Raw genomic sequence first — 26,968 nt, forward strand, 5'->3', positions numbered from 1 at the left:
ATCCAGTGAGGAGTAGCAGGGGCGGGGACCGCATTGAAAACAGGCGGCTTTTCCGGGTAAGGTGGCTGCGCTGTGCTGGGGGTCTGTGATAGTCCCTAATCACTGTGCTTCCTCCCCAGCCTGAGGGCAGCAAGAGCGAGGGCTTCCGAGCGGCAGAAATGGCGGCCTGCCTGCGACCCGAGAGCTCAGGCAGGGCTGCGATGGCCGCAGTAGAGTCCCAGGCCAGTGGGCCATGTCTGGCGAGGTGCAGTGGAGGTGAGGCGTGCACTCCGTCTGCTGCTCAGCCCTGTGGATTTGTCCCCATTCTGGGGGGCCTGTGCGGGAGCCTGACCTCTCTTGTTGCCAGAGATGCAGCTGCTGGTTCCGGTACCTGGGGATCCATGGCTCCCGGGACCCAGAGTTGCAAAGGTCCATGGCAGAAGTGTGGGTCCCCAGGAACTCTCACTGACTCACTCACTGTTTCGTGGCAGTGGGGTCCTCCCCCGGCTCTTCGCCTCTCCCAGGTGGGCAGTTGTCCTGTCTCACTCTTCTCACTTCTGTGTGGATTGTGTTGCTTCCTTGATGAAAGTGTCCACTTGGATAATCCAGTTGAAGAGCTAATGTTTACTCACCACTCTCTTCTCTCTCTGAGAGCAATGCACACTAGCTGCTTCTAGTCAGCCATCTTGGCTGGAATCCCGGTTTTGAATTTCATTTTGGGAAATGATTTGATTTTGCACATTTGTGTACGTGTGAGAGAGAGGGGAGAGCGTATCAGTACGTGCGCGTATGTGAGTGCAAGAGACCATTTCACTTGTTGGCATTTAATGGTGTTTGCTGCTGCTCCCAGTTTCTCATCTCTTCCACCACAATGCCCCTCATACTCTGATAGGTTATGCACAAAGACTGCCTGCTTTGTAATACCTACATTATAAAGCCTCTGGAGAAACTTTATTATCTGCATTTTGCAGGTGTGGAAACTAAATTACGATATGTTTAAATAATTTGTCCAGGGACTGCCAGATATTAAGTAGAAGAGCTGATTTTCACACATCTGTCTCCCTCAGTACCAAGTTGTGCCATTTCCACTTAAGCTGTGTGCTCTGCTGGATTCATGTGCATTTCCTTCCGTCTCATAAGCTGCTTGTAAGATGAAAATTCACTGTCTTGTTCACTGATTGTTTAGATGGAGAAAGCCAAATAAAGTTGGAGCAGTTGGCACTTAACTGTTATCTGGGCAGTGCTAAGTGCTGGAGTTTTGGTATTTAAGAGACATAGGCTGAGCCCTGTGGAGCTCGTAATATAGATATCATACTGGAAATAATTTTTTCCTTATACTCAGTATTTTTTGTTAGCTTTCGCTGCATAACAAAGTACCCTAAAACCTAGAGGCTGAATTGTTCTGGTCTGCCAGCTCAGCTGATTTCTACTGGATTTGCTTTTGCATCAGTGGTTAATCAAAGGGTTGATTGGAGGCTAGTGATCTAAGTTGGCCTTGTTGACATGGCTGGTGATTGGTAGGCTGTTGGTTGGGGTGGTAAGGGAAGCTGGGCCATGTATTTAGAAACTAGCCTAGGCATTTTCACATGGCAACTAAATCCTAAGAACACAAGAGGGCAAGCCTTGAGAAGCAAGAGGTGGTTCTCAAGCTTCTGTTTGGGTCTTGTTTGCTAATGTCCCCGCTGCTGGCCGAGCAAGTCACATGGCCAAGTCCAGAATCATCAGAATCATTTTAAGAGGGTGTACAAAAGGACGTAGACACAAGTAGGGGAAGAATTTGTTGCCATTGTTGCAAACTTCTCCTGTCAGGAACTGTCAAAATTCTGAGATTTTTACCCTACTTGCAAGCTAACTAGTTAGGCTACCGCACTGTTATAGATGCTGGTAAAAGACACGAGACTCCTAAATCAGAAACAAAGGACAGTTTATCCTCATAATGGCAGTAGTAATCAAGTCTCAGCATTTTTGCACCTCTTTTCTGAGCCCCAGTTCCCACAGTATGACATGAAGAGGGCCAGCTTGTGAGTGAGTTCTGTTATGGGAGAATATCATTGAGGTTAGGGAACTGGAGTCTTTTATAATGAGTAGCAAACATGTCTACCCTTTGCTCTGGAGAGAGACATTATTATTCTGGACAGTAAGCATGCTACCCTTTGCTCTACATAGAGATACTGTATCTTCCAGGATTGTAAGCAGACCTACCCTCTGCTCTGGAGGGAGATACTACTCTGTCTTCCAAGGCTGTTTGCTATAGAAACATCCTTGAAAAGAGAGTTCAGAAAAAAAAACAGTCGTCTTGTTCACAGTATATGCCAAAATGCAAGAAACCCATGGAGAATTGTCTCCCAACAGTCACATGCCCTAAACTAGAATATTTGTCTTCCTTGTGTCTTATACTCTATCAAACTGAAACATCTGGAAAGAGTATCCTGTCTTAGTAATTTGTGCCTCTCACAATACTTACAATGTTGCCTCATGTTTTATAAATGCTCAATAAATATTTAAGTGAATGAAGAAATGTTTTCTAATATTTTATAGTTCCATTTATATTTCAATTCTTAATATTCTAAAAATAAAACTATACAAATTATTTTTATTTTCCTTTTAGTGTGATATGTTCAAGTTAATTAAGTACTTTGGTATAAACTAGATTTTTGTGCTCTGTACTCTGATATTTGGCAGTTTATTTTGAAGCTCAAGTAATTGTTGTTCTGATTCAGGGAAGGTGGGACTGCAAGAGTAAGAAGGCCAAAGCTTTGATGGATCTTTTCCTTCATATTGGTCTGTGAGTTAATATCAGCTTTTCTTGCTGAAAATATGATTAATGAATGAGTAGTTGTGCGCAAAGTACTATGAGTTCCTGTGATCATCACCATTTTAAAAGAAAGCCAAAAAATACATTTTTCAGCCAGATAATAATGCTTTTAAAAAATAACAAAAATGTTAGGCTTAATTTACGCAGTGTGAGCACAGCATAGCATTAGCCAGATGCTGTAACAGTCAGACCAGGACTTCCTTCATCAAAGTGCAAAGTAGTTGTGGAAAGAAGAAAGGGATGAGCTTATGAGTCAGATCTGAGTTTGAATCTAGCAGCAGGGACCTAATCTGTCTGTTCTGTTCACCATTGTTTCCCACGCTACCTGGCAAATAGTAGGCACTATTTTAATAAATGTTTGTGGGGTTACTCATCTTCTTCACTATCTATTCTATGAACATAGCCAAATCCCATTACTTCTATGAACCTATGTTTTTTCATCTATAAATTGATAATCACCAAGCATAGTTCTCTGGATGGGTTGATACAGAGACTTAAGTGAGATATGGTATATAAAGCTCCAAGTGTAGTACCTGACAATAAATGTGAGCTGTTTCACTTCTTGGACTAACTTGAAATTCCTGGTCATGTTCTGCCTAGGTGTTACGTTGAAGGAAGGTCAGTTAGTTGTTAGGCTCAGCTACTGCAGTTTCACTCACTTTTTGATGGGTCAGAATAACTTTTTAATTTCATCCTTTCCCAACTTTTCATTTCCTGACTCTGTCACCACCTTCCCTCTTGCTTAGAACATTCCAGTAGCTATTTAACTTTTCTCCTCCTCTGGCTGTTCTTTTTCAAACCATTGTGCAGATGACTCCATGACTAACTTTCACTTCCTGCTGAGGTGTTCCTGAGCCCCTCACTTCCTGCCTACCAGGCTCCGGGAGTGGCTTCACACTGTCTCATCATCATTCACCCTCCCGTTTGTTCCCTTGTCTGTTTATCCAGTGTTGCAGCCACACTATTCTCCAAACACATTCTTTCCACCTCAGGGCCTTTGCACTTCTCAGCTTTGCTAGTGACCATTCTTTCCACCTGTAACTTCCTGTTCAGCTCTTAGTCTACCCTGTCCATCTTCCAAGGTTTCTCACAACCAACAAATATGATGTCTCTCATGAAGCCCTATCCTGATCACCCTCTGCCACCACCTTAAATTCATATGTAAGGTTCTCCTTTTTTGAAATCTTAATACTTTCAGCTTGTCACCTTCAAGGAATTAAAGATTATGTACTATGTGTGGCAGCCCCCTTACCAGTAACATCTCAGAGAGATTGTGACTAACTAAACACTAGTGAAGTCCATCAAACTACTGTTGAACACTATTAAGTGAGGAAGTATTGAAACAGAGATAGCAAGAGAAATGAGGGGCCTCGAGTGGTGGGGAGAAGTCAGCCTCTTCTCCCTGCTTCCTCGGAAGCCCCTCTGACAGTGGGAACACATAAGTTACAGGGCCCAGCGTGGGCAGCCCTGGGCTGCGGGCCACTCTGTAGGTTCTGGAAGCTGTTGTCTAACATTTGCTATCTCCAGCTTAAATCTCCATGAACGCCTACAGTTTCTGGCCAGGGAAACAGATGTCTTGACTGTCTAACATAACTTCGTATATGTGTTGGTAAAGTGATTCAAATATGACATTCTGGAAAATTAAATATTTGAGCATCTTTTTCTGTTAGAGGCTGGGCATGCTCCTGCCTATGTAATTTTTAGAACTGAGAAAAGGGCATAATCCCATGATTAAAAAAAAAGCAACAACAACAACAACAATCTCTGTTTCATGTATTTTATAATACTACTTTCTAGTTGCTATTTGATTAAAATTACATAAAAGACTATAAATGAGTATAACATGTAATTAGAAATAAATAGGTTTTTAAAAATTCAATAAGTATTTGTTACATACCTACCATTTTCTAGACACTGAATGAATTCGTAGTCTGGTAGGAGTTAGAAACATGTGACCAAATGACTGCAATATAATGTAATTGGCATACAGGTTTTGGTGTGGTATTTTGGGCTCAAACCTTATTTTTATCCATTTTCCCCTCTTCAACATTCTCAAGCAATAACAGTAATAATTGATTAATATTAAATAATAATTAATTGAGCACTTACTGTTCTCAGGCAACTATTCTAAATGTTTTATGTGTATCAAACTCATTCAGTCCTCTAGAGAAACTTGTAAGATGGGTATTACTGTCATCTCTATTTTAAAAATAAAGAACAGGAGGCCCAAATTTTAATAATTCACATTAGGGGCATGAAAAGTGGTTAAGTAAGAGCTGATGATGGCCTGAAATAAGCAAGGAGCAGATGGCTGGAGAGAAGAGGGTATGTTTGAGGAACGGGTTGGGAGGTAGGTAAACAGGACATTGTGATGGATGGCAAGGGGGAGGAAAGACAAGAGTGAGTGTGGTTGAGGGTCAGGGAGCATGGGAGCAAAGGGATGTTCATGCTGACCAAAGGCTTGAGGTCTGGAGAGTGTTGGGAAAAGAGCAGGCACAAGACATTTGGAAAGAAGCTGTACCATTGAGCGAGCAAACAAGGAAGGCTATGTGTATGAAGATATCTGTCCTCCTTGAGGCTGGAGCCAGTGTCTTTTCCTTTCTGATGTTTGTACCCTAGAACGCACAGTGCCTGGCCCACACAGACTGTCTTCATTCTCCCTGTTGCTATCTGATTGGAATAGTTTCTTCCTGTGTCATGTGGGTGGGCCCTCCCAAACCCCTCTCCAGAATTTATCCCCTAAAACACCCACATATGTATGCATTGGTTAAGACATTAGTTTGTCTTATTTCCTAAGAAAGTGTCCTATAAAGACTTGAAGGTGGCCAGTCATGGTGGCTCATAAATGTAATCCCAGCCCTTTGGAAGGCCCAATGGGGAGAATTGCCTGAGCTCAGGAGTTTGAGACCAGCTTGGACAGCATAGTGAGACCCTGTCTCTATAAAAAAAAAATTAGCTGGGTGTAGTGGCATGCACCTGCAGTCTCAGTTTCTTGAGAGGCTTAGCAGGAGAATCGCTTGAGCCCAGGTAGAGGCTGTAGTGAGCCGTGATTACACCATTGCACAGGAGTGCACAAAATACACGAACAAACAGTCATGCCAACAACAACAAAAAACATACAAGAGATCCTCCTGCTTAAGCCTCTCAAGTAGCTGAGACTACAAAACATACAAACAATCATACAAACCATAAAAAACGTACAAACCAACCAACCAAAAACAGCTTGAACGTAACAGTACTGCTGATTTTAAAATATGTAAATGGAATCAATGTTGTATTCATGTTGTTTCCTATTTGGTTGCTTTGTAGACTCTTCATTACCATTTCTGCTTCTCAGAAATCACATGTAGTGACACGTGGTGTTTATTACATAAAGGATAAATGGCAGCATAACATTGGCAGTTATTTTTGCTTCCAGTCCCCAAGACTGTAGCCTTCTGCCTTATTCCTAGCCTGCTCCTCAACCTCCATTGAGTCTGTAAACCTCCAGTATACTTCCAGTAAATTACTCTTTTGCTTAAAAAATAAAATTAAAAGTAAATATAATTTGTAAACTGTCAAATACTATATGAATATTAAAAGCCTTTTAGTAGTCAGTTTCAGTCTTTCATTCAGTCATCCACGCCACAGCTTTCTTCTGGGCACATACTAAGCGGTCCCTGGGCTTGATGCTGTAATTAGAATCTGCTTGTTTGATCTGCAGGAATATTGTCACATTCTGATTAAAACAGTTCTCAAAAATTAAATTTTAACTTGGAACAACATACAGTAAACCTTTTTCAGAAAAAAATTAATAAAAATAATAGTAAAATAACCCCAAGTCCTTTAATACATACAGTGATTATTTTTAGTTTAGCTTTTTTATGGTTACTGTAAGCATATAAATATTTACTACTGTCCTAAATAGCAAAGCATTACCCGGCAGTTATCTAATTGGTGCATGAATGTCACTAAAATTAAATCTCTTGATGTTCAATATTTTCCTTAGTCAATTTTACATTGTCCTGCCCTGTGATTAATTACTTTGCTTGAGGCCAAGCAAGTACTACTGAGTCCTGTGATAAGTGGATGTTTATGCCGAAAACAACAGCATTGCTAATTCTTGCATATTTGCACGTTATGTTCTTTTCTTTCTCTGACACCTGTATTTCATGTATTGATCACAGAGGCACCAGAGTATCATTCTTACAGTATTTGAATTATGCATTACATGGTAAACTGATCATTATTTTCCATCAAATGAATACTTTGGCTTACACTTAATTTTATAAAATCTGTTTATAGAAATCATTAAGAAGTAGAACAATGTTAGTTAGAAATTGAAGAATATGGCTAAAGAATTTATTACCTTTGAAGATATTATGAAGATCCTAAGAAGAAAAAAAATTTAAGGAGGCATCTAATAGACAGATTAACAAGGCTGTGGGGAAGTTATACAAATGTATGTTGCTTTCAAAAAGTATATTTCCCTTGGGCATGAATACTCATGCCTGTAATCTCAACACTTTAGGAGACTGAGACAGGAGGATCATTTGAGCCCAGGAGTTCAAGACCAGCCTGTGCAACAAAGGGACACCCCATCTCTACAAAAAATTAGAAAATTAGCTGGGCATTGTCACACACGCCTGTAGTCCTTGCTCCTTGGGAGGCTGAGGTGGGAGGGTCATTTGAGCCTGGGAAGTCGAGGTTGCTGTGAGCCATGATTGTGCCACAGCACTCCAGCCTGATTGACAGAGTAAGACTCTGTCTCAACAAAAAAAAAAAAAAAAAAAAAAAAAAAAAAAAAAGAGTTAATTTCCATTTTTGTTTGAATTTTAATGTCAAAAACATCAATAAAATAATTTATTTCCAGATTGTACTCATCTGTTTTCACCATATTTGATGGAATTTTGAAGTGAACAATTCCTGACAGTATGAAAAGGTAAAAATCCAGGTATTAGGACCGTTTTTTCCCTGCTATTTTCTTTTTCTGATGACAACTTTATTTTTCTCTGTGAAGCTATAAGATAATTTGCCTCTAATATTTTTATTTTAAATGTTTTTCGAACATTTGAATTTTAATTTTTTAGATTCTAGTTAGTATTAATATTTTATCTTATTTAATATTTTTATTACAGTAGCTATTTGTACTTCCTGAATAAATGTGCTTCTTTATTACGGTTCTTAATGTGATAAGAACAAATAAACCACATGCACGTAATTCACCATTATCTCAATTTCATAGACATTTACCGAGCATCTGCTACATGCAAAAAAGTTTGTGCCGGATGTTGCAAGGGCTCCTAAAACATCACCACTACAGCTTCTGCATAGAGATGATTGTTGACACTTCAGGAATAGAGACTGTACATGAGGAGGGAAAGAGAGCAGGAAAAGAATGTCTGTGATCAGAACCTAAAGGATGCTTTTACTTGGGTGGTAGAAAAAGAATGCAAAGATGGCCAATGGGACAAAGAAGGAAAAGTCAAAGATAAAAACGTAAGCAAAGTGTACATTTTAATCAAAGCCAGAAAAGGAAAGGGTTTCAGGAGGTTGACATATTCTGCAGAAGACTGAGGAGAACTCAGAAAAATTCAACAAAGTGGTACTATTAGAGAGTTGGGAAAGGAAGGCTAACTCTAAGGGTGTTATATAAAACTATTAATTGTGCTACTCAAAGTGTGGTCCATGGATAAGTGTCAGTCTGCAAAGTGCCTGTTAACTATCCATGCTGATGAGCTACAGGATGTAAATGAACTACATTGTGACACACTGTGTCAGTTCAATGGGCATTTTTTGACAGGAAGTCTTTCTTGAGGAAGTATGTAGTAAGTTAATTTGTGTGCTGGTAACCGGATTTCTGATCTTGTCCCAGATGTTTAAGGAGCAGTTCACAGACAGACTACTTTGAGGAGCACTGATAGAAATACAATGTAGACAAACATGATTTCATTTTTAGATAAAATTTATGATTTCATTGTGAGGTAATAAATATGATTATAATTTCTATTGAAAATACTTGGGCCATTTTCTAGACATCAAATAAAGCTTGCAAGAATAGGTTTCTTTCTAATAATTTCTGTCACTATTACTTTGGGGTACATTTTAATTTTTATTCTAATTACTCAAAAACATTCTCTAAAAAATACTGCACATAATTTCCAAAATGTGGAGCAACCAAGATATCACTCAGTAGTTGAACAGGTAAACTATGCTATGTTCATAAAATGGAATATTAGTCTGTAATAAAAAGAAATGAGCTATCAAGCCATGAAAATGCATGGGGGAAACTTGAATTTATATTACAAAGTGAATGAAGCCAGTCTAAAAAGACTATCTATTCTATGAATCCAACTATATGACACTCTGGAAAAGGCAAAACTATGGAGACAATAAAAGGTCAGTGTTTGGCGAGACTTGAGAGAAGGAGGGATAATAGATGGAGCACAGGGGATTTTTAAGGCAGTGAAACTATTCTATATGATACTGTAATGGTAGATACCAATAATCATACATTTATAAAAACCCATAGAATATACAACACCAGGAGTGAACCCTACCATGAACTTTGGATTTGGTGGATAATGATGTGTAAATGTTGGTTCAGCAGTTTTGCCATACTGGTGGGGCATGTTGATGGAGTAGGCTATGCTTGTGGAGGGGGAAGGAGCTATGTGGAACTCTCTATACTTTCTACTCAGTTTTACTGGTGAACCTAAAACCGGTCTAAAACATACATTTTATTAATTAAATTTTTAAATTAAAAAATATTGTAGGTACCTCACAACTGTCTCGTAATTGCTTTATTGTTTTCAAGAAAGGTGGCCTTCCAATGAAGCTTTTGTGTTTTGTTTTGTTTGTTTTTTGAGACAGGGTCTTTGTCACTCAGACTGAAGTGCAGTGGCACAATCATGGCTCACCAAAGCCTCAACCTCCCAGACTTGAGTGATCCTCACACCTCAGCCTCATGAGTAGTTGGGACCACAGGCATGTGCCACCACACTTGGCTAATTTTTCTTGTATTTTTGAAGAGACAGGGTCTCCCTATATTGCCCAATACTGAACTATTATGTTGTAAAAACAAAATGTATTGCTTTGAAGAACAGATAACAGTCATGGTCTATCAGATCTTAGTGTCAAAGTTGAGTGATTCTAAGATAACGAAAGTAGATATTTTTAGATGGAGAGTAGCACTCTGAAGATGATCTGCCTGGCTCTTCTGTTAAAGGTTGTTGCCGTTCATCTAGACGTATATATATGCCTAAGCAGAGCGTTATACTGATGCTGTTACAAAAGAGAGAAATCAGACAGTGATTGAGTATGAGTTCTCCAAAGAAACATAACAAAGAGGAATAGACAGACAGACAGATAGACAGACAGACAGACAGACAGACAGATAAACTCTGCTGTAAAGAACTGGCTTACATGATTATGGAAGCTGAGAAGTCCTTGGATCTACAGTTGGTAAGCTGGAAACCCAGGAGAGCTGGTTGTATGCTTCTAGTCCAAGTCTGAAGGCCTGAACTAGGAGAGCTGTTCCAGTCTGAGTGTAAGTCCAAAGGTAGGAAAAGAACAATGTTCCTGCTCAAAGACAGCCAGGCAGAGAGAAGGAATTCTTTTTTCACTTAGCCTTTTATTCCATCCAGGTCTTCAACCAGTTGGATGAAGCCCACTCACATTAGAGAAAGCAATTTGCTTTACTCATTCTACCAATTCCTTGACTTGCTTCTGGGAATCCCTAGTTGACTAATAATTTTACTTTAAAATATTTTAAGAAAAAAGCATAATTTAAAAATATAATGAATATAGCTTAAGAGCAAAACCAAATATTTTTCAAACTCTATGAAGAACCCATATTTTTATTTATTTATTATTTTTTACACTTTTAGGGCCAGGGTACATGCGCAGGTTTGTTATATAGGTAAATTGTGCGTCATAGGAGTTTGGTGTACAGATTATTTCATTACTCAGGTCCTAAGCGTAGTACGCTATAGGCATATTTTTATCCTCATCCTCCTCCCACCCTCCACTCTCAAATAGGCCCCACTGTCTATTGTTCCATTCTTTGTGTCCATTTGTACTCAATGTTTAGCTCCCACTTATAAGTGAGATCATGCAGTATTTGGTTTTCTGTTCCTGCATTAGTTCACTTACAGTAGTGACCTCCAGCTCCATTCATGTTTCTGCAAAGGACATGATTTCTTTCATTTTTATGGTTACATAAAAAAGAGTAGTACATATGTAGTACATATTCCATGGTGAATATGTACTACATTTCCTTTATTTAGTCTACCGTTGATGGGCATTTAGGTTGATTTCGTGTTTTTGCTATTGTGAATAGTGCTGCACTGAACGTGCATGTGTCTTTATGGTAGAAAATATATATATTCCTATATTCCTTTGGGTATGTACCCAATAATGAGAGTGTGGGTCAAATGGTAGTTCTAAGGTCTTTGAGAAATCGCCAAAGTTCTTTCCACAATGGCTAAACTAATTTACATTCCTATCAGCAGTGTATAAGTATTCCCTTTTCTCTGTAACCTTGCCAGCATCTGTTATTTTCTGACTTTTTAATGATAGCCATTCTGACTGGTATAAGATGGTACCTCATTATGGTTTTGATTTCCATTTCTCAAATGATTAATGATGATGAGCATTTTTTTCATGTGCTTGTTGGCAGTATGTATGTCTTCTTTTGGAAAGTGTCTGTTCATGTCCTTTTCCCACTTTTAAATGGTGTTATTTGTTTTTTGCTTGTTAATTTGTTTAAGTTCCCTGTAGATTCTGGATAGTAGACCTTTGTTGGATATATAGTTTATAAAAATTTTCTCCCATTCTGCATAGTGCCTGTTTACTCTGTTGATAGTTTCTTTTGCTATGCAGAAGCTATTTAGTTTAATTAGTCATTTGTAAATTTTTGGTTTTGTTGCAATTGCTTTCGGCATCTTTGTCATAAAATGTTTGCCAGGGCCTATGTCCAGAATGGTATTTCCTAGATTATCTTCCAGGGTTTTTAGAGTTTTAGGATTTACATTTAGCTTTAATCCATCTTGAGTTTATTTTTTTGTATATGTTGTAAGGAAGGGATCTAGTTTCAAAGTTCTGCATATGGCTAGCCAGTTATACCAGCACCATTGATTGAATAGGGAGTCTTTTTCCCATTGCTCGTTTTTGTTGACTTTAACAAAGATCAGATGGTTGTAGGTATGTGGCTTTATTTGTGGGTTCTCTATTCTGTTCCATTGGTCTATGTCTCTGTTTTTGTACCAGTATCATGCTGTTTTGGTTACTGTAGTCTTGTAGTATAGTTTGAAGTTAGTTAATGTGAGGCTTCCTGCTTTGTTCTTTTTTCTTTGAGTATTCAAGCTCTCTTTTCGTTCTGTATGAATTTTAAAATAGTTATTTCTAATTCTGTGAAGGATGCCATTGGTTGTTTGATAGGAATAGCACTGAATTTATATGTTGCTTTGGGAAGTATGGCCATTTAACAATACCGATTCTTCCTTTTCATGAATATGGAATATTTTTCCATTTGCTTGTATTGTCTCTGATTTCTTTGAGCAGTGTTTTGTAAATCTTGTAGAGATCTTTCACCTCACTGGTTGGTTATATTCCAGGTATTTTATTCTTTTTATGGCTATCGTGAATGTGACTGAGTTCTTGATTTGGCTTTCAGCTTGGACGTTGTTGGTGTATAGAAATGCTACTGATTTTTGTACACTGATTTTGTATTCTGAAACTTTGCTGAGGTTGTTTATAAGATGTAAGAACTTTTGGGCAGAGGCTATGTGAGGTTTTCTAAGTATAGAGCCACATCATCTGCAAACAGGGATAGTTTGATTCCTCTCTTCCTATTTGGATGCCTTTCATTTCTTTCTATTTCCTGATTGTTCTGGCTAGGACTTCCAGTACTATATTGAATAGGAGTGGTGAGAGTGGGCATTCTTGTCTTGTTCCTGTTCTCAAGGGGAATGCTTCCAGCTTTTGCCTATTTAGTATGTTTGCTGAGGGTTTGTTGTAGATGGCTGTTATTATTTTGAGATAGGTTCCTTCAGTGCCTAGTTTATTGAGTTTTTTTTTTTAACATGAAGGGATATTTAATTTTATCAAAAGCCTTTTCTGCATCTATTAGGAAAATCATAAGGTTTTGGTTTTAGTTTTGTTTATGTGATGAGTCACAATAATTGATTTGCATATGGTGAACCAACCTTGCTTCCCAAGGATAAAGCCTATTTGATCGTAGTGCATTAGCTTTTTGATGTGCTGCTGGGTTTGGTTTATTAGTATTTTGTTGTGGATTTTTGCATCTATGTTCATCAAGGCTATTGGCCTGAAGTTTTCTTTCTTTTTTTTTTTTGTTATGGCTCTGCTAGGTTTTGGTATCAGGATGATGCTGCTCTCATAGAATGATTTAGGGAGGAGTCCATCCTCCTCAATTTTTTTGAATAGTTTTAGTGGGAATGGTATTAGCACTTTTTTGTACACCTGGTAGAATTTGACTGTGAATCTATCTGGTCCTGGGCTTCTTCTGGTTGGTAGGCTTTTTATTACTGATTTAATTTTGGAACTCATTTGGTCTGTTCAGGATTTCAATTTCTTCCTGGTCCAGTCTTGGAAGATTGTATGTTTCTAGGAATTTATTCATTTCCTCTAGGTTTTCTAGTTTTTGTGCCTAGAGGTGTTCATAATAGTCTCTGAGGGTATTTTGCATATCTGTGGGGTCAGTGGTAATGTCCCCTTGGTCATTTCTGTTTGTGTTTATTTAGATCTTCTCTCTTTTCTTTTTATTAATCTAGGTAGTGATCTATCTCTCTTATTTATTCTTTCAAAAAGCAAACTTCTGAATTTGTTGAACTTTTGTATGGTTTTTCATATCTCAATTTCATTTGATTCAGCTCTGATTTTGGTTATTTCTTGTCCTCTGCTAGCTTTGGGAGTTGGTTGCTGTTCTTTTCCTGTTTCTTCTAAGTGTGATGTTAGGTTGTTAATTTGAGATATTTCTAACTTTTTGATGTGGGCATTTATCACTATAAACATTCTTCTTCAGTCTGCTTTAGCTGTGTCCCAGAGATTCTGGTATATGGTGAATTGATTCTCATTAGTTTCAAATAATTTCTTGATTTATGCCTTAATTTCACTGTTTACCCAAGTCATTCTGTAACAGATTGTTTAATTTCCATATAATTGTGTGGTTTTGAGAGATTTTCTTAGTATTAATGTCTTTTCTATTAGACTGTGCTCTGAGAATGTGATTGGTATAATTTCAGTTTTTTTTTTTAAATTTTCTGAGGATTATTTTCTGGCTAAATGTGTGCTTGATTTTAGAGTATGTGGTATGTGCAGAAGAGAAGAACGTATAGTATGTGCAGAAGAGAAGAATGTATATGCTCTTGTTTTGGGGTGTCAAGTTCAGTAGATGTCTGTTAGTTCCATTTGGTCAAGTGCTGAGTATAGGTCCTGAATATCTTTGTTAGTTTTTTCCCTCGATGATCTAATACTATCAGTGGAGTATTTAAGCCTCTCATTATTATTGTTTAGTTATCTAGGTCTCTTCATAGGTCTCTAAGAACTTGCTTTATGAAGCTGGGTGCCCTTATGTTAGGTGCATACATATTTAGGATAGTTAGGTCTTTTCATTGAATTTAATCCTTCACCATTAGGTAATGCTCTTCTTTGTCTTTTTAAATTGTTGTTGTTGATTTATAGTCTTTTTTGTCTGATACTAGAATAGAAAGCTCTGCTCTTTTCTGTTTTCTGTTTGCTTGGCAGATTTTTCTCCATTTCTTTACTTTGAGCCTATGGGGGTTATTGCATGTGAGATGGGCCTCTTGAAGCCAGCATACAGTTGGGTCTTGCTTCTTTATCCAAGTTGACATTCTGTGCCTTTTATTTGGGCATTTCTACTGTTTACATTTAAGGTTAACATTGATATGTGTGGGTTTGATCCTGTCTTCGTGTTGTTAGCTGGTTATTATGCAGACTTGATTGTGTAGTTGCCCTATAATGCCAATGGTCTATGTACTTAAATGTGTTTTTGTGGTGATCAGTAATGGTCTTTGTTTCCATGTTTAGCACTCTTTTAAGGACTTCTTGTAAGGCAGATCTTGTGGTAATGAATTCCTGTACCATTTGCTTGTCTAAAAAGGATCTTATTTCCCCTTTGCTTATGAAACTTAGTTTGGTTAGGTATGACATTCTTTGTTGGATTTTTTTCTTTAAGAATGCTGAATATAGGCCCCCAAACTCTTCTGCTTGTAGGGTTTCTGGTGAAAGGTCCACTGTTAGCTTGATGGTGATCTCTTTTCAGGTGACCAACCCCTTCTCTCTAGATGCATTTAAGAGTTTTCCTTTCATATCTACCTTATGGAACCTGAGGACTATGTGTCTTGGGGATGGCCATCTCACATAGTGTCTCACAGGGGTTCTCCACATTTCCCAGATTTTAGTGTTGGCCTCTTTAGTAAGGTTGGGGAAATTTTCACAAAAGATATCTTCAAATACATTTTCTAAGTTGCTTGTTTTTTCTCTCTCTCTTTTAGGGATGCTAATGAATTGTAGATTTGGTCTCTTTACGTTATCCTGTATTTCTTGGAGGTTTTGCTCATTTTTTTTACTCGTTTTTATTTATTTTTGTCTGACTGAAATATTTTGGGGAGGTGATCTTCGAGTTCTGAGACTCTTTGGCTTCGTCAATTCTGCCGTTAGTACTTAGGATTGTATTATGTAATCCTTAAAGTGAGCTTTTCAGCTTTATCAGATTATTTCTTAAAGTGGCCATTTCATCTTTTCTCTCCTGTATCATTTTATTGTACTTCTTAGATCTCTTGGATTGGGTTTTGGTTTTCTCTTGAGTATGGATGATCTTTGTTCCTATCCATATTTTGTATTCTATGTGTCATTTGAGCCATTTCAGCCTGGTTAAGAACCATTGCTGACAAACTAGCGTGGCTGGTTGAAGGTAGGAAGACCCTCTGGTTTTCTGAGTTGCCACAGTTCTTGCACTGGTTCTTTCCTCATGTGTACGGGCTGATGTTTCTTCAGTCTTTCAGGTTGCTGTTCTTTGGATGAGGTTTTTTGCTTTTTCATCTTTGATACCCTTGGGAGTTTGATTGTGCTATAAGGTAGGTACAGTCAACTGGCCTCATTTCTGGAAGATTTTATGAGGCCAAGGCTCAGCTCAGCACTCCTGGACTATGTGCTCTAACTCTGGGGGGCTGGCAGTGGGGCCCTAGCTTTGTTCTCTGGCCCCTAAAGGTTAGGAACCTGCTGCACTGGAGGGGCCAAAGTGTTCCCAGTCTGCTGGCCACAACACTTCGATGAGGGCTGCCCACTAAATCACTTCATCAAGGTGTTGGCAGTGGAATTTGTGCTCGCTTGCACATGCCAGCGATTGCAAGCAATGCTCAGTGTGTATGTGAATTGCCTGGGATGTGGGACCAGTGGAAGCAGGGCAGTGGCATTCCTGCATCTGCTCATGCAAGTGGTTGTGGTGGTGGTGACATGACAGGGTCGGGGCACTGGGGGAACAGGTTGTCTGGCATTTGTGCCAGTGTTGGCAGCATGGGGTTGGGTATCAGGGTGTGCTAGCACCAGCAGAGGGAGGTTGTGGTGGGAGAAGGCCGTGGCAGCCCTGTGTGTTTCAGCCGGTTCCAGTGTACTGGAACTCTCTGACAGTCAGGTGCAGTCTGTCAGCAAAGGAGCTATGATAAAGTTTTCCAGGAAGCACCCTGTTTGGGCATCTGAGGCTGCACTGCAAGTGGGTGCAAGCAGCCTGGAGCCCTAGGAGAGGCCAGAGGACAGGGTAGTGCTCAGGTCAGACTAGCCCCATCTCACAAGGAAGACCACCCTGCTGTGTCCAGGTCTGACAGTCACCCCTAGGCTAATGTCTCCTAGAGGAGCATAGGTGTCTCTGGCTGTGCTCCACTGCAGCCACTCCCATGCCAAACCCTCTCAGCTGTGCACAGGCTGGAGTCCTGCTCCTGCCACCTGTCCCGGCAGCTCTCCCTGCCAGGGTAAGTGTCTGTGGAGGTCATGGGGTCTCCTGCTGATAGGATTCTGGAGGTCCACAGTGAGAGCAGGCCATACCTCGGCTGTTCATCTCACTCCTTCCCCAGGAGACGCTGGAGCCCAGGAATGAGTACCTTTGCTCAGCAGCCCTGTGCAGGGTTCCTAGCATCCTTTCCCTTCAGCCCAGCCTCTGTGTCTTCCTTCCATCCACTCATTGCCTTCTCTCCAAAGATCTGCTCAGAGAGTATTTCAGTCTTCCCCATGTCCCTGTCTCTTGATGGGAGATGTTCCTCCTGACTGTGCTTAGCCGGCCATCTTGGCTCCCCAGCCGCATTTTTATAAGATAATTAATTAGAAGGGCAGTATAGTTTTAGGCTGAGACCAGTCTAATTTGTAACATCTCTGTTCACATACTTTCTGGCTGTGTATATCCTTGGACAAGTGGCTTTATATCATTAAGTTTTATATTCTTCTCCAATTGTAAAAGCAGGTGAATGGTCACTTCATGGGGCTAATGTAGAAATTAAATAAGATAAATGTCAGTTGCAAACCAAGGGTCTGAAACATACTAGATGTTAAATTGATGGTTTACTAGTATTGGTGATGGTATCTAGTTTTCAAGCACAATAGAGTGGAATTTTGGTTTATAAACCAAAATTCTGTTAAGAAACAGTATTTTTAAGGCTATTCAGTGGAGACAATTTTTACCAATTTCAACATTTAAATTAAATTTAACAACATTTAAACATTTAAATGTTTAACAACAATTAAACATTTAAATTTAAATGTTTCTTTTATTTTGAAATAATTTTTCACAAGGCTTTGCTTTTCAAATGTAAATGTTTAATCTTTTGAACATATTGGCTCTCTGGGCACCTAAAACTCTCTTCACTATCAACACTTTAGGATTTACTGGCCATGTTGTTGCTGTAGAGCACTTGTATAAATGTAATTTTAAATGTTTGGAAAGTTGTGTATGGGACTGGAAAAATGCATGCGAGATGTTCCTTTGCTTTGTATATTGTGAAAGGGAGGGTTTGTACATGCTTTGTTGTTGTTGTTACATACGCTAGTTTACTGTTTTGAACATAATTTGTTTACTACTTTGAATTCCCTATTTGATGGAAGTGAAATGTGATCTTGCTGGACAGTAGAAGGAAAGACTGCCTGTATGTCATGCTCATACCTACCAAAGCATCAGACTGTTTCATATTTAAGAGCAGTTTAAAAAGCATGTGAGGGACTTCTTGATCTTAATTCTAGTGTCTTAAAAAATGTATGTAGAGATTATACATTTTTGAGACACTATAATTAAGGTCAAGAAGGGAGGTAATTTGCATTCCCCTTGAAAGAGCTTTGATACCAGCTCTGGGGACTGAGTGGCATTGTCAGTGAGAGGGCCCCGCACAGAGGTTTCTATGTCCCCAGCCTGCAGCCTGGAGGACTATGAAGACTTCTGTTTAGCCTCACACAGAGGAAGGCAGAATAAACAAACTGAAATGGCCCAAACAATCTACTGGGTTTTTCCCTAGACTTAGGGTAAGGAAAAGGATCAGGCACTGGTTTGACAAAAAAAAAGTGAGCATACAGAAAAATATTTATAGGACACTCTATGCCATGCTCCTGGTTCATTGCAGATTATCAATCAGTGGAAAGTGATAGAAGCAATGGAAGCATCAGCAGAATGGGTATAGAGGTAAGACAGCAGTTGCAGCAGCAATGGTGCTTGGCTCTGGTAGGGCTGGTGGAGCAAGGCTGCTGTATTAGAAGAGTCAGGACTTGTTCATATGTCTGTCTCTCCCTCTCCCCCAGATCATAGCTGAATACTCAGCCCTGGACTTTGCAGATAATAAGTGTAGCAAATATTTTTTAAAACATTTATCAGCATCATTTAAATTATTACAAAAGTTTATAAATTGAATCCTATATAGTGCATTGTTCCCCTTAACTATTTCTGATTATATATCATCTTGTTATTTTAGATATTGAAGAATTTATCCCTCATTTTTCCTCAATTTTGTGTGTGTATGTGTGAGGAACCACAAAAGTGTTTTCCTAAAAAAATACTTGGTAATATTCTGCTGTGTGTTGTATTTTGGTCCTAATGTTGAAAAACAAATATCCTCAAATGACCTCAAATCTTGCTACCTAGGGAAGGAAATAGTGGCTTTTGGAAAATCAAGAACTTTTGAATCTAACAAAAGTACCTAGAAGAATAAAAGGCACATTCCTTTATATATCTTATTAGGCTTTCTTTTTTTCCTAAGTAGTAAAACAATCATTAGTTTCAGTGAGTATTTTGGACAGCATATTAGAAATTTGGAGCACCAAGTTTACTATTCTTTACTGGAGATTGTCCAGCAGAGGAAAGCAAATACCAGTGGCTGTGTGGAAGCATTTTCTGATCTTTAACACGTACACCTGCTATACCTAACAGCCTGCTTAGAAGAAGGTTCTATTTCTAGATGGTAAATGAGAGCTTCCCAGTGGACCATTATTGTATCATGAGTGGTAGTGGGAGGAGGGACAGCGTTTGGACATGAGGGAGTTATCATATATGCCATAATATCATTGCTAGGTCATTTATCTCTTGTCTAGCCAAGTTCACGTTAAATTCTACTAGGTTAGCACTTGAGGTCATTTAACAAAACCGCTGTTTTTTAAGAATAGGAGACATGTTCTTCTTTGAATCCTGCGAGAGATGGTTGCTGAAAATAATAGGAACCATATCTTCACATTTTAGGCAAAAGTCACTTTTAAGAAGCTTTGTGATAAATCACCTAGAGAAGCCAGTGAATTATGCCCTAATGGATGGAATGAGACAAGCTTTCTAATAGTGATGACAATTATTAATTACCAATCACAAGTATGTGTGTGGTGGGAGTGAATCTCAAAGCTATAAGAAAAGGAAATTTGTGCCTTTTTGCATAATGAATGAGAAAAGGCTCTTTAAAAGAGCAAAGAAAACTATTAAATTATAAAAATGTTGAATTTCTTGTCACAACCTTTAAAAACTCTATAAACTCATCTGAAACCCCAATTCACTGTAGTGTGAAAAATAGATACATATTCAGAGTGATCATTTATCTCGAATTAAAATTAAGCATCCAAGTCATTGCAAACTTATCTCCTGCTTATGGACACGCTGAAATAAAAGTATTTAAAACTTCTTAGTAGAAAAGGATATTAATGATGCAAGGATAGGCCAGAAATTGAATACACTTCTTACTAAGGAAATAATGATTGTTATTCAAGCTGCAAAACCTAAACGTGGAAAGGAAGGTAAATTGCCATTTATTAAAAATCTTTCTTTATTTGTTTGCTAACCTCAGTCCTAGTTGTATTCACATTTGTTACTTTGTTTAATCCCCCCAATAATCCTTAAATGTAGATATTACAACAACTTTACAGATGATGAAATTAAGTTTGCTAAACATTGAATAATTTGTAATCAATCACATAACTGCTGAATGCTAGAGTCTAAACCCTAGCCCAGGCACACATGCCTCCAAACCCCCTCCATTTTCCATTATACCAAGCTGCGTGGAACTGAGTACTCCCTGTTCATGTCTGCCATTAGCTATTGAGGATTATGGTCGGCAAAATAATAGACCCCCTGGCCAAAGATGTCCATGTCCTAATTTCTGGAGCCTGTAATAATGAAGTGATGGGCCTTGAGGTGGCAATACTATCCTGGATTATGTAGCTGGACCCAATGTAACCACAGAGTCCTAAAGATAGAAGAGAGAGGCCGGGCGCGGTGGCTCACGCTTGTAATCCCAGCACTTTGGGAGGCCGAGGTGGGCGGATCACGAGGTCAGGAGATCGAGACCACGGTGAAACCCCGTCTCTACTAAAAATACAAAAAATTAGCTGGGCGTGGTGGCAGGCGCCTGTAGTCCCAGCTACTCAGAGAGGCTGAGGCAGGAGAATGGCGTGAACCCGGGAGGCGGAGCTTGCAGTGAGCCGAGATTGCGCCACTGCACTCCAGCCTGGGGACAGAGCGAGACTCCGTCTCAAAAAAAAAAAAAAAAAGATAGAAGAGAGAGTCAACAGAGTCAGAGTCAGAGGAGTCAGGACAGAAGCAGAGGTTGGAGTGATGTGATTGTTGGCTTTGAAGCAGGAGACCATGAAACAAGTGACTTCTGTAAGCTGGAAAAGACAAGGAAACAAGTTCTTCCTAAAGCCTCCAGAAGGAATACGGCCCTGCCGACAGCTTCATTTTAGCCCAGTGAGAACCATTTTGGGCTTTCGACTTCCAGAACTATAAAATAGATGTGTGTTGTTTTAAACCACGAAGTTTGTGGTACTATCACAGTAGCAAGGAATCTAATACAGGCATCTTAACAATTGCTAGCTGCAGTGAGTTTTTCCTTGATAATTTTTGTGAATTTTCAGATGTGGCTTTGCTTACTATCATTTCTGTAATCCTGGCCTCATAGTGCCACCTGAAAATGTTGAGAAACGTAATTCAGTCATAGGTTTCAGATTTGAAGAGCAATTAAACTATATATGAGGGTTCTCGTATAAGAAGTAATTGGGTTTCTTTATTTCAAAGCAGAATATCAGAAGAGAATCAGAAGGATTTGACATGTTTGATGTAGAAAACTTTATTATTATTGTTATTGTTATGATTGTGGTTATTTTTCACTGCGCCTTCCTCAGCACTGTAAGTCCAAAAGAGCCCTTTTTCAAAATTTCATCTTTTTCTTGTTAATAATAGAGATCACTGTGCCTCTAAATGGTGTTTGGTCAGTGAGTTTTGTAATCTTAAATGGCAGAAATGTCATGACATGTAATTTTGTGAGAAAGGATACTTACCCCTCCTAACCTTTACATAAGTGAAATATAGTAAATGCTCTTAAAATAACTGTACATTTTCTTGTGAGAAATAACATTCCTTGTACTTTATGAGAAAAATATGTGTAAAGTTGCACATTGTAGAAGATGCAGATTTTAATATCCAGTGTATTTCAGCAGTTTGGTATCAGAAAAGTGCACTGAGCTAGTGTTAAATAACTTTTTATTAGAATGTCCTCTCTATTGTTAAGTTGCCACATTATATGAGGAAACTCACTTCAGTTTTTGTGCCTTGGTTTCGTTGTAAAATGGAGAGAATAGTAGCTGTTTTGTTATTCCATTTAAAAAATCACCTGATATAATATAAGTGGCAGTGCTTAGAAAGGAATAAAAATAGTTACACCAATGCTAGGTGGTGTTTTTGTTATTACTAAGAAAGTCCCTGAAGTCACCCGGCTCTCCCCGCCACATACATACACACACACATACACACATGTGCACGTGTCAGGTCTAACAATGAAATACCCAGTTAAGGCATTTTGATTCCATGAAAGAATAAAATAACATTTAGTAAACAGCCTAAGTATTAATTAAAAAGTTATTCGATCTTTTGATATAAGTTCCACAAATACCTTCAATCAGAATTTATATTAATTTTTCAGTGTTCCCAGAGCTGAAATGATTATCACCTACTGGGGCAAAGGAAGAAAACAGCGTATTATGGGAGTCAAGCCAACTTTGCAATTTGCTGTGGCTTATTATATTGGGTTATTTCCCCTGTTGCCACAAACAATATTTGTCAAAAGGGATAAATGCTCATTTATAAATTTGTTGTCCTAAAGTTTAAACTGAAAAATTAAAATAAATTCAGTGGTCTCTGAATTAGGGGTTTGTGCACCCCTGAGGGTGCAGGGGAAGGAAATTTTCTCTCTGTAAATGTTTCTTTTTTGGCCCGGCGCGGTGGCTCACGCTTGTAATCGCAGCACTTTGGGAGGCCGAGGCAAGCGGATCACGAGGTCAGTAGATCGAGACCACGGTGAAACTCCATCTCTACTAAAAATACAAAAAATTAGCCGGGCGTGGTGGCGGGTGCCTGTAGTCCCAGCTACTCGGAGAGGCTGAGGCAGGAGAATGGCGTGAACCCGGGAGGCGGAGCTTGCAGTGAGCCAAGATTGCGCCACTGCACTCCAACCTGGGTGACGGAGCGAGACTCCATCCCCCCACCCAAAAAAAAGGTTTCTTTTTTCCTGTTTGTAAATTATTATACCAACTTTATTTCTGCGTTGGGTTTGTTTTATAGTGTATATATAACAAATTGGTATATAGTATGTCTATATAATTTATAATTTATAAATATGTAAATATTAGGGCTACTACTCAACAGTATGGTGATGGTGTTTGCACACTGAAAAAATGTTTCAAGAATACTACAATAGTGAAACAGTACACAGAATTTAAATATGACTTCATAGGCACTACTACTGAAGTTTAGAGAAAAAGAATTCATTGACCCATTTGAGAAATTCTGATTGTCTACTATAAGCCAGATAATCTGCATTTTGTCATTGTCCATGCAACAGTTCTCTGAGGCAGGTATCTTCATTTTGTGTTCATGAAAACTGAGGCTTAGGGAAGTAAAGTAACCCAGCTAAGGTCATGTGACTCATAAAGAATGCAGCCAAGGCTCAAATCCTTGTCTGTTGGACTCCAAATTCCCAACTCCATTCTCACCTGCCTCCTACTCTACTAAATAGCTTAGTATGAGAGCAAAGGTGGTGATATGGTTAGGCTCTGTGTCCCCACCCAAATCTCATCTCGAATTTTAATCCCCATAATCCCCATTTGTCAGGGGAGGGACCTGGTGGGAGGTGATTGGATCATGGCGGTGGTTTCCCCCATGGTGTTCTCATCATAGTGAGTGAGTTCTCAGATCTGATGGTTTTATAAGGGGCTCTTTTCGCTTCACTCCCTTTTTCTCTCACCTGTTGCCTTGTGAAGAAGGTCCTTGCTTGCTCCTTGCCTTCTGCCATGATTGTAAGTTTCCTGAGGCCTCCCTAGCCATGTGCAACTGTGAGTCAATTAAACCTCTTTTCTTTATAAATCACCCAGTCTTGGGTATTTCTTTATTGCAGTGTGAGAACGGACCAGTACAGGAAATTGGTACTGCAGAGAGTAGGATACTGCTATAAAGATACTTGAAAATATGGAAGCAACTTTGGATAACAGGCAGAGGTTGGAACAGTTTGGAGGGCTCAGAAGAAGACAGGAAGATGTGGGAAAGTTTGGAGCTTCCTAGAGACTTGTTGAATGGAGTTTACCAAAATGCTGATATGATGTAGACAGTGAAGTCCAGGCTGAGGTGGTCTCAGATGGAAATGAGGAACTTCTTGGGAACTGGAGCAAAGGTCACTATTGCTATGCTTTAGCAAAGAGACTGTCGGCATTTTGCCCCTGCCCTAGAGACCTGTGGAACTCTGAATGTGAGAGAGATGATGTGAAATTGGAACCTATGTTTGAAAGGGAAGGAGAGCATAAAAGTTTGGAAAATTTGCAGCCTGACAATGCAATAGAAAAGAAAAACCCATTTTCTGGGGAGACATTCAAGCTGGCTGCAGAAATTTGCATAACTAACAAGGAGCAGAATGTTAATTGCCAAGACCATGGGGAAAATGTCCCCTGGGCATGTCAGAGATCTCGGTGGCAGCCCCTCCCATCAGAGGCCTGGAGGCCTAGGAGGAAAATATGGTTTCGTGGGTCAGCCCATCCCTATGTGCAGCCTTGGGACTTGGTCCCCTGCATCTCAGCCATGGCCAAAAGGGACCGAGGTACAGCTCAGACCATTACTTCAGAGGGCACAAGCTCCAAACCTTGGAGGCTTCCATGTGATGTTGGGGCTGCGGGTGCACAGAAGTCAAGAATTGAGGCTTGGGAACCTCCCCTTAGATTTAGAGGATGTATGGAAACACCTGCATGTCCAGGCAGAAATTTGCTGCAGGGTTGGAGCCCTCGTGGAGAACCTCTGCTAGGGCAATGCAGAAGGGCTATGTGGGGTCAGAGCCCCCACACAGAGTTCCCACTGGGGCACTGCCTAGTGGAGCTGTGAGAAGAGGGCCACCATCCTCCAGACCCCAGAATGGCAGCTCCACTGACAGCTTGCACTGTGTGCCTTGGAAAGCTGAAGACATTCAGTGCAAGCCCATGAAAGCAGAGAGGGGGACTGTACCCTGCAAAGCCACAGGGGTGGCTGCCCAAGGCTATGGGAGCCCACCTCTTGCATCAGTGTGCCCTGGATGTGAGACATGGAGTCAAAGGAGATCATTTTGGAACTTTAAAGTTTAATGACTGCCCTATTTGATTTCATACTTGCATGGAACTGTAGCCCCTTTATTTTGGCCAATTTCTCCCATTTGGAATGAGTGTATTTACCCAATACTTGTACACCCATTTTATCTAGGAAGTAACTAACTTGCTTTTGATTTTACAGGCTTATAGGTGGAAGGGACTTTCCTTGTCTTAGATGAGACTTTGGACTTGGACTTTTGAGTTAATGTTGGATCGAGTTAAGATTTGGGGGATTGTTGGAAGGGAATGATTGTGTTTTGAAGTGTGAGGGCGAGATTTGGGAGGGGCCAGGGGCAGAATTATATGGTTTGGGCTGTGTCCCCAGCCAAATCTCATCTCGAATTGCAATCCCGTAATCCTGGGAGGGACCTGGTGTGAGATGATTAGATCCTGGGGTTGGTTTACCCCATGATGTTCTCATGATAATGAGTGAGTTCTCACAAGAACTGATGGTTTTATGAGGCTCTTCCCCCTTCACTCTCTTCTGTCTCCTGCTGCCATGTGAAGAAAGTCCTTGCTTCCCCTTTGCCTTCCACCATTATTGTAAGTTTCCTGAAGCCTCCCCAGCCATGTGGAACTGTGAGTCAATTAAACCTCTTTTCTTTATAAATTACCCAGTCTCAGGTATTTCTTTATAGCAGTGTGCAAATGGACTAAAGACAGGTTGGAAATGTTAACTTGTTTTTAAAGTCAGTATGGCTGGAATTTGGTGAGAAAATTAGCATGATATTTTATAGATGTTAATTTCAAAAAGAAGAAAAATCCTGGACACATCTGGATGAGTTATCCCATGCCATGTCCTTGAGATTTAGGAGATTAATAAGCAGAGCCAAGCTGGTGCAGCTAAAAGATTTGACTTGAACTCAGAGACAGATAGCATAGCTAATTTCAGCTGGAAGCTTCTCAATCTCCAGGGTTCTTATCCAATGTTTTGGCTACCATAGGGAATGCCCTCATCATTGGGATAGTTGCTGCCCCTCTCTACCTGTAGTTTGAGGTTTGCTAGTAGCATTCCATTCTGGAGAGGGCCTGATGGAACAGATAATGCCAAATACAGAACAAAGGTGAGGAGTCAGGCAAGGGTTAGGTGGAAAAAAGGATGGAAGACAGAGAAATAAATGGTGCCATGCAAAGGGGCCAGGGTCTTCTAATCTTGAAGTTGTGATAGACAAGCCAGACTATTCTGGAAATTATAGAAACAAGAATGTGGCAGAGATGGCCAGCCAATTTAGGTTTCTCTTTTGGGGATATGGCTTGGAAATTCTTCTCAGCCAGCGACTTCACTTTCCAGTCCCACTTGTATCTAGGTGGGGCCATATGACTAGCCCTTGCCAGGAGGGTATGACTAGAAGGACACAATGGTTATGAAACAGAGGTACCTGTTCCACAGTCTCTCTTTCCCATCTACAAGCCAGATGGAATGGCAGCAGAAGACCTAGAGGACAGCAGAGCCCCACGATGAAAGGAACCTGGGCCCCAAGTGATCATGTGGATGATGGCTTAACTAGGAATACACACACTGGGCTGTGTCATGAGTGAGTGAAGCCACTGGGAATTTGGGTTTTATCTATTATAAAACTACCTAAGATTTTAATGCCACATTACCTTAGTTAATACAAAATCATTAACAGACTCAACAAGTGGATGAAACCATGACAGTGTGGAAACTAGTTATTGATGCAGTAAAAAAGTGTACAGTAAGTATAATTAATATTGAATCAAGAAAACTTTTTTTCAATGCTACCTACTTCTGAGGAGAAAAAAAGAAACAGAGAAAGCATGGAATGTAAAAACACAACATAAGATGACAGATATTAGACCAAATATTTTAGTAATCACAAAATATGTGAACTGATCAAAGGCATCTATTGAAGGATACAAACTAAGATTTATTAAAAATATCAATTTGGCCAGGCATGGTGGCTCATGCTGTGCCAGCACTCTGGAGGCCAAGGCAGGCGGATCACCTGAGGTCAGGAGTTTGAGACCAGCCTGGCCAACATGATGAAACCCTGTCTCTACTTAAAAAATAAAAAAATAAAAAAA

The 26,968-nt window shown here is 39.7% G+C and overlaps 1 protein-coding gene across 5 annotated transcripts in view; it reads left to right on the forward strand.

The window, feature by feature from the left end:
• Nucleotides 1-26,968, forward strand: part of KLHL32 (kelch like family member 32) — a 227,001-nt gene that overhangs the window by 68,185 nt on the left and 131,848 nt on the right. The gene's annotated exons all lie outside the window — the stretch shown is intronic.

This window comes from Nomascus leucogenys, chromosome 3 (assembly GCF_006542625.1).
Source record: "Nomascus leucogenys isolate Asia chromosome 3, Asia_NLE_v1, whole genome shotgun sequence".
Classification (NCBI taxonomy): domain Eukaryota; kingdom Metazoa; phylum Chordata; class Mammalia; order Primates; family Hylobatidae; genus Nomascus; species Nomascus leucogenys.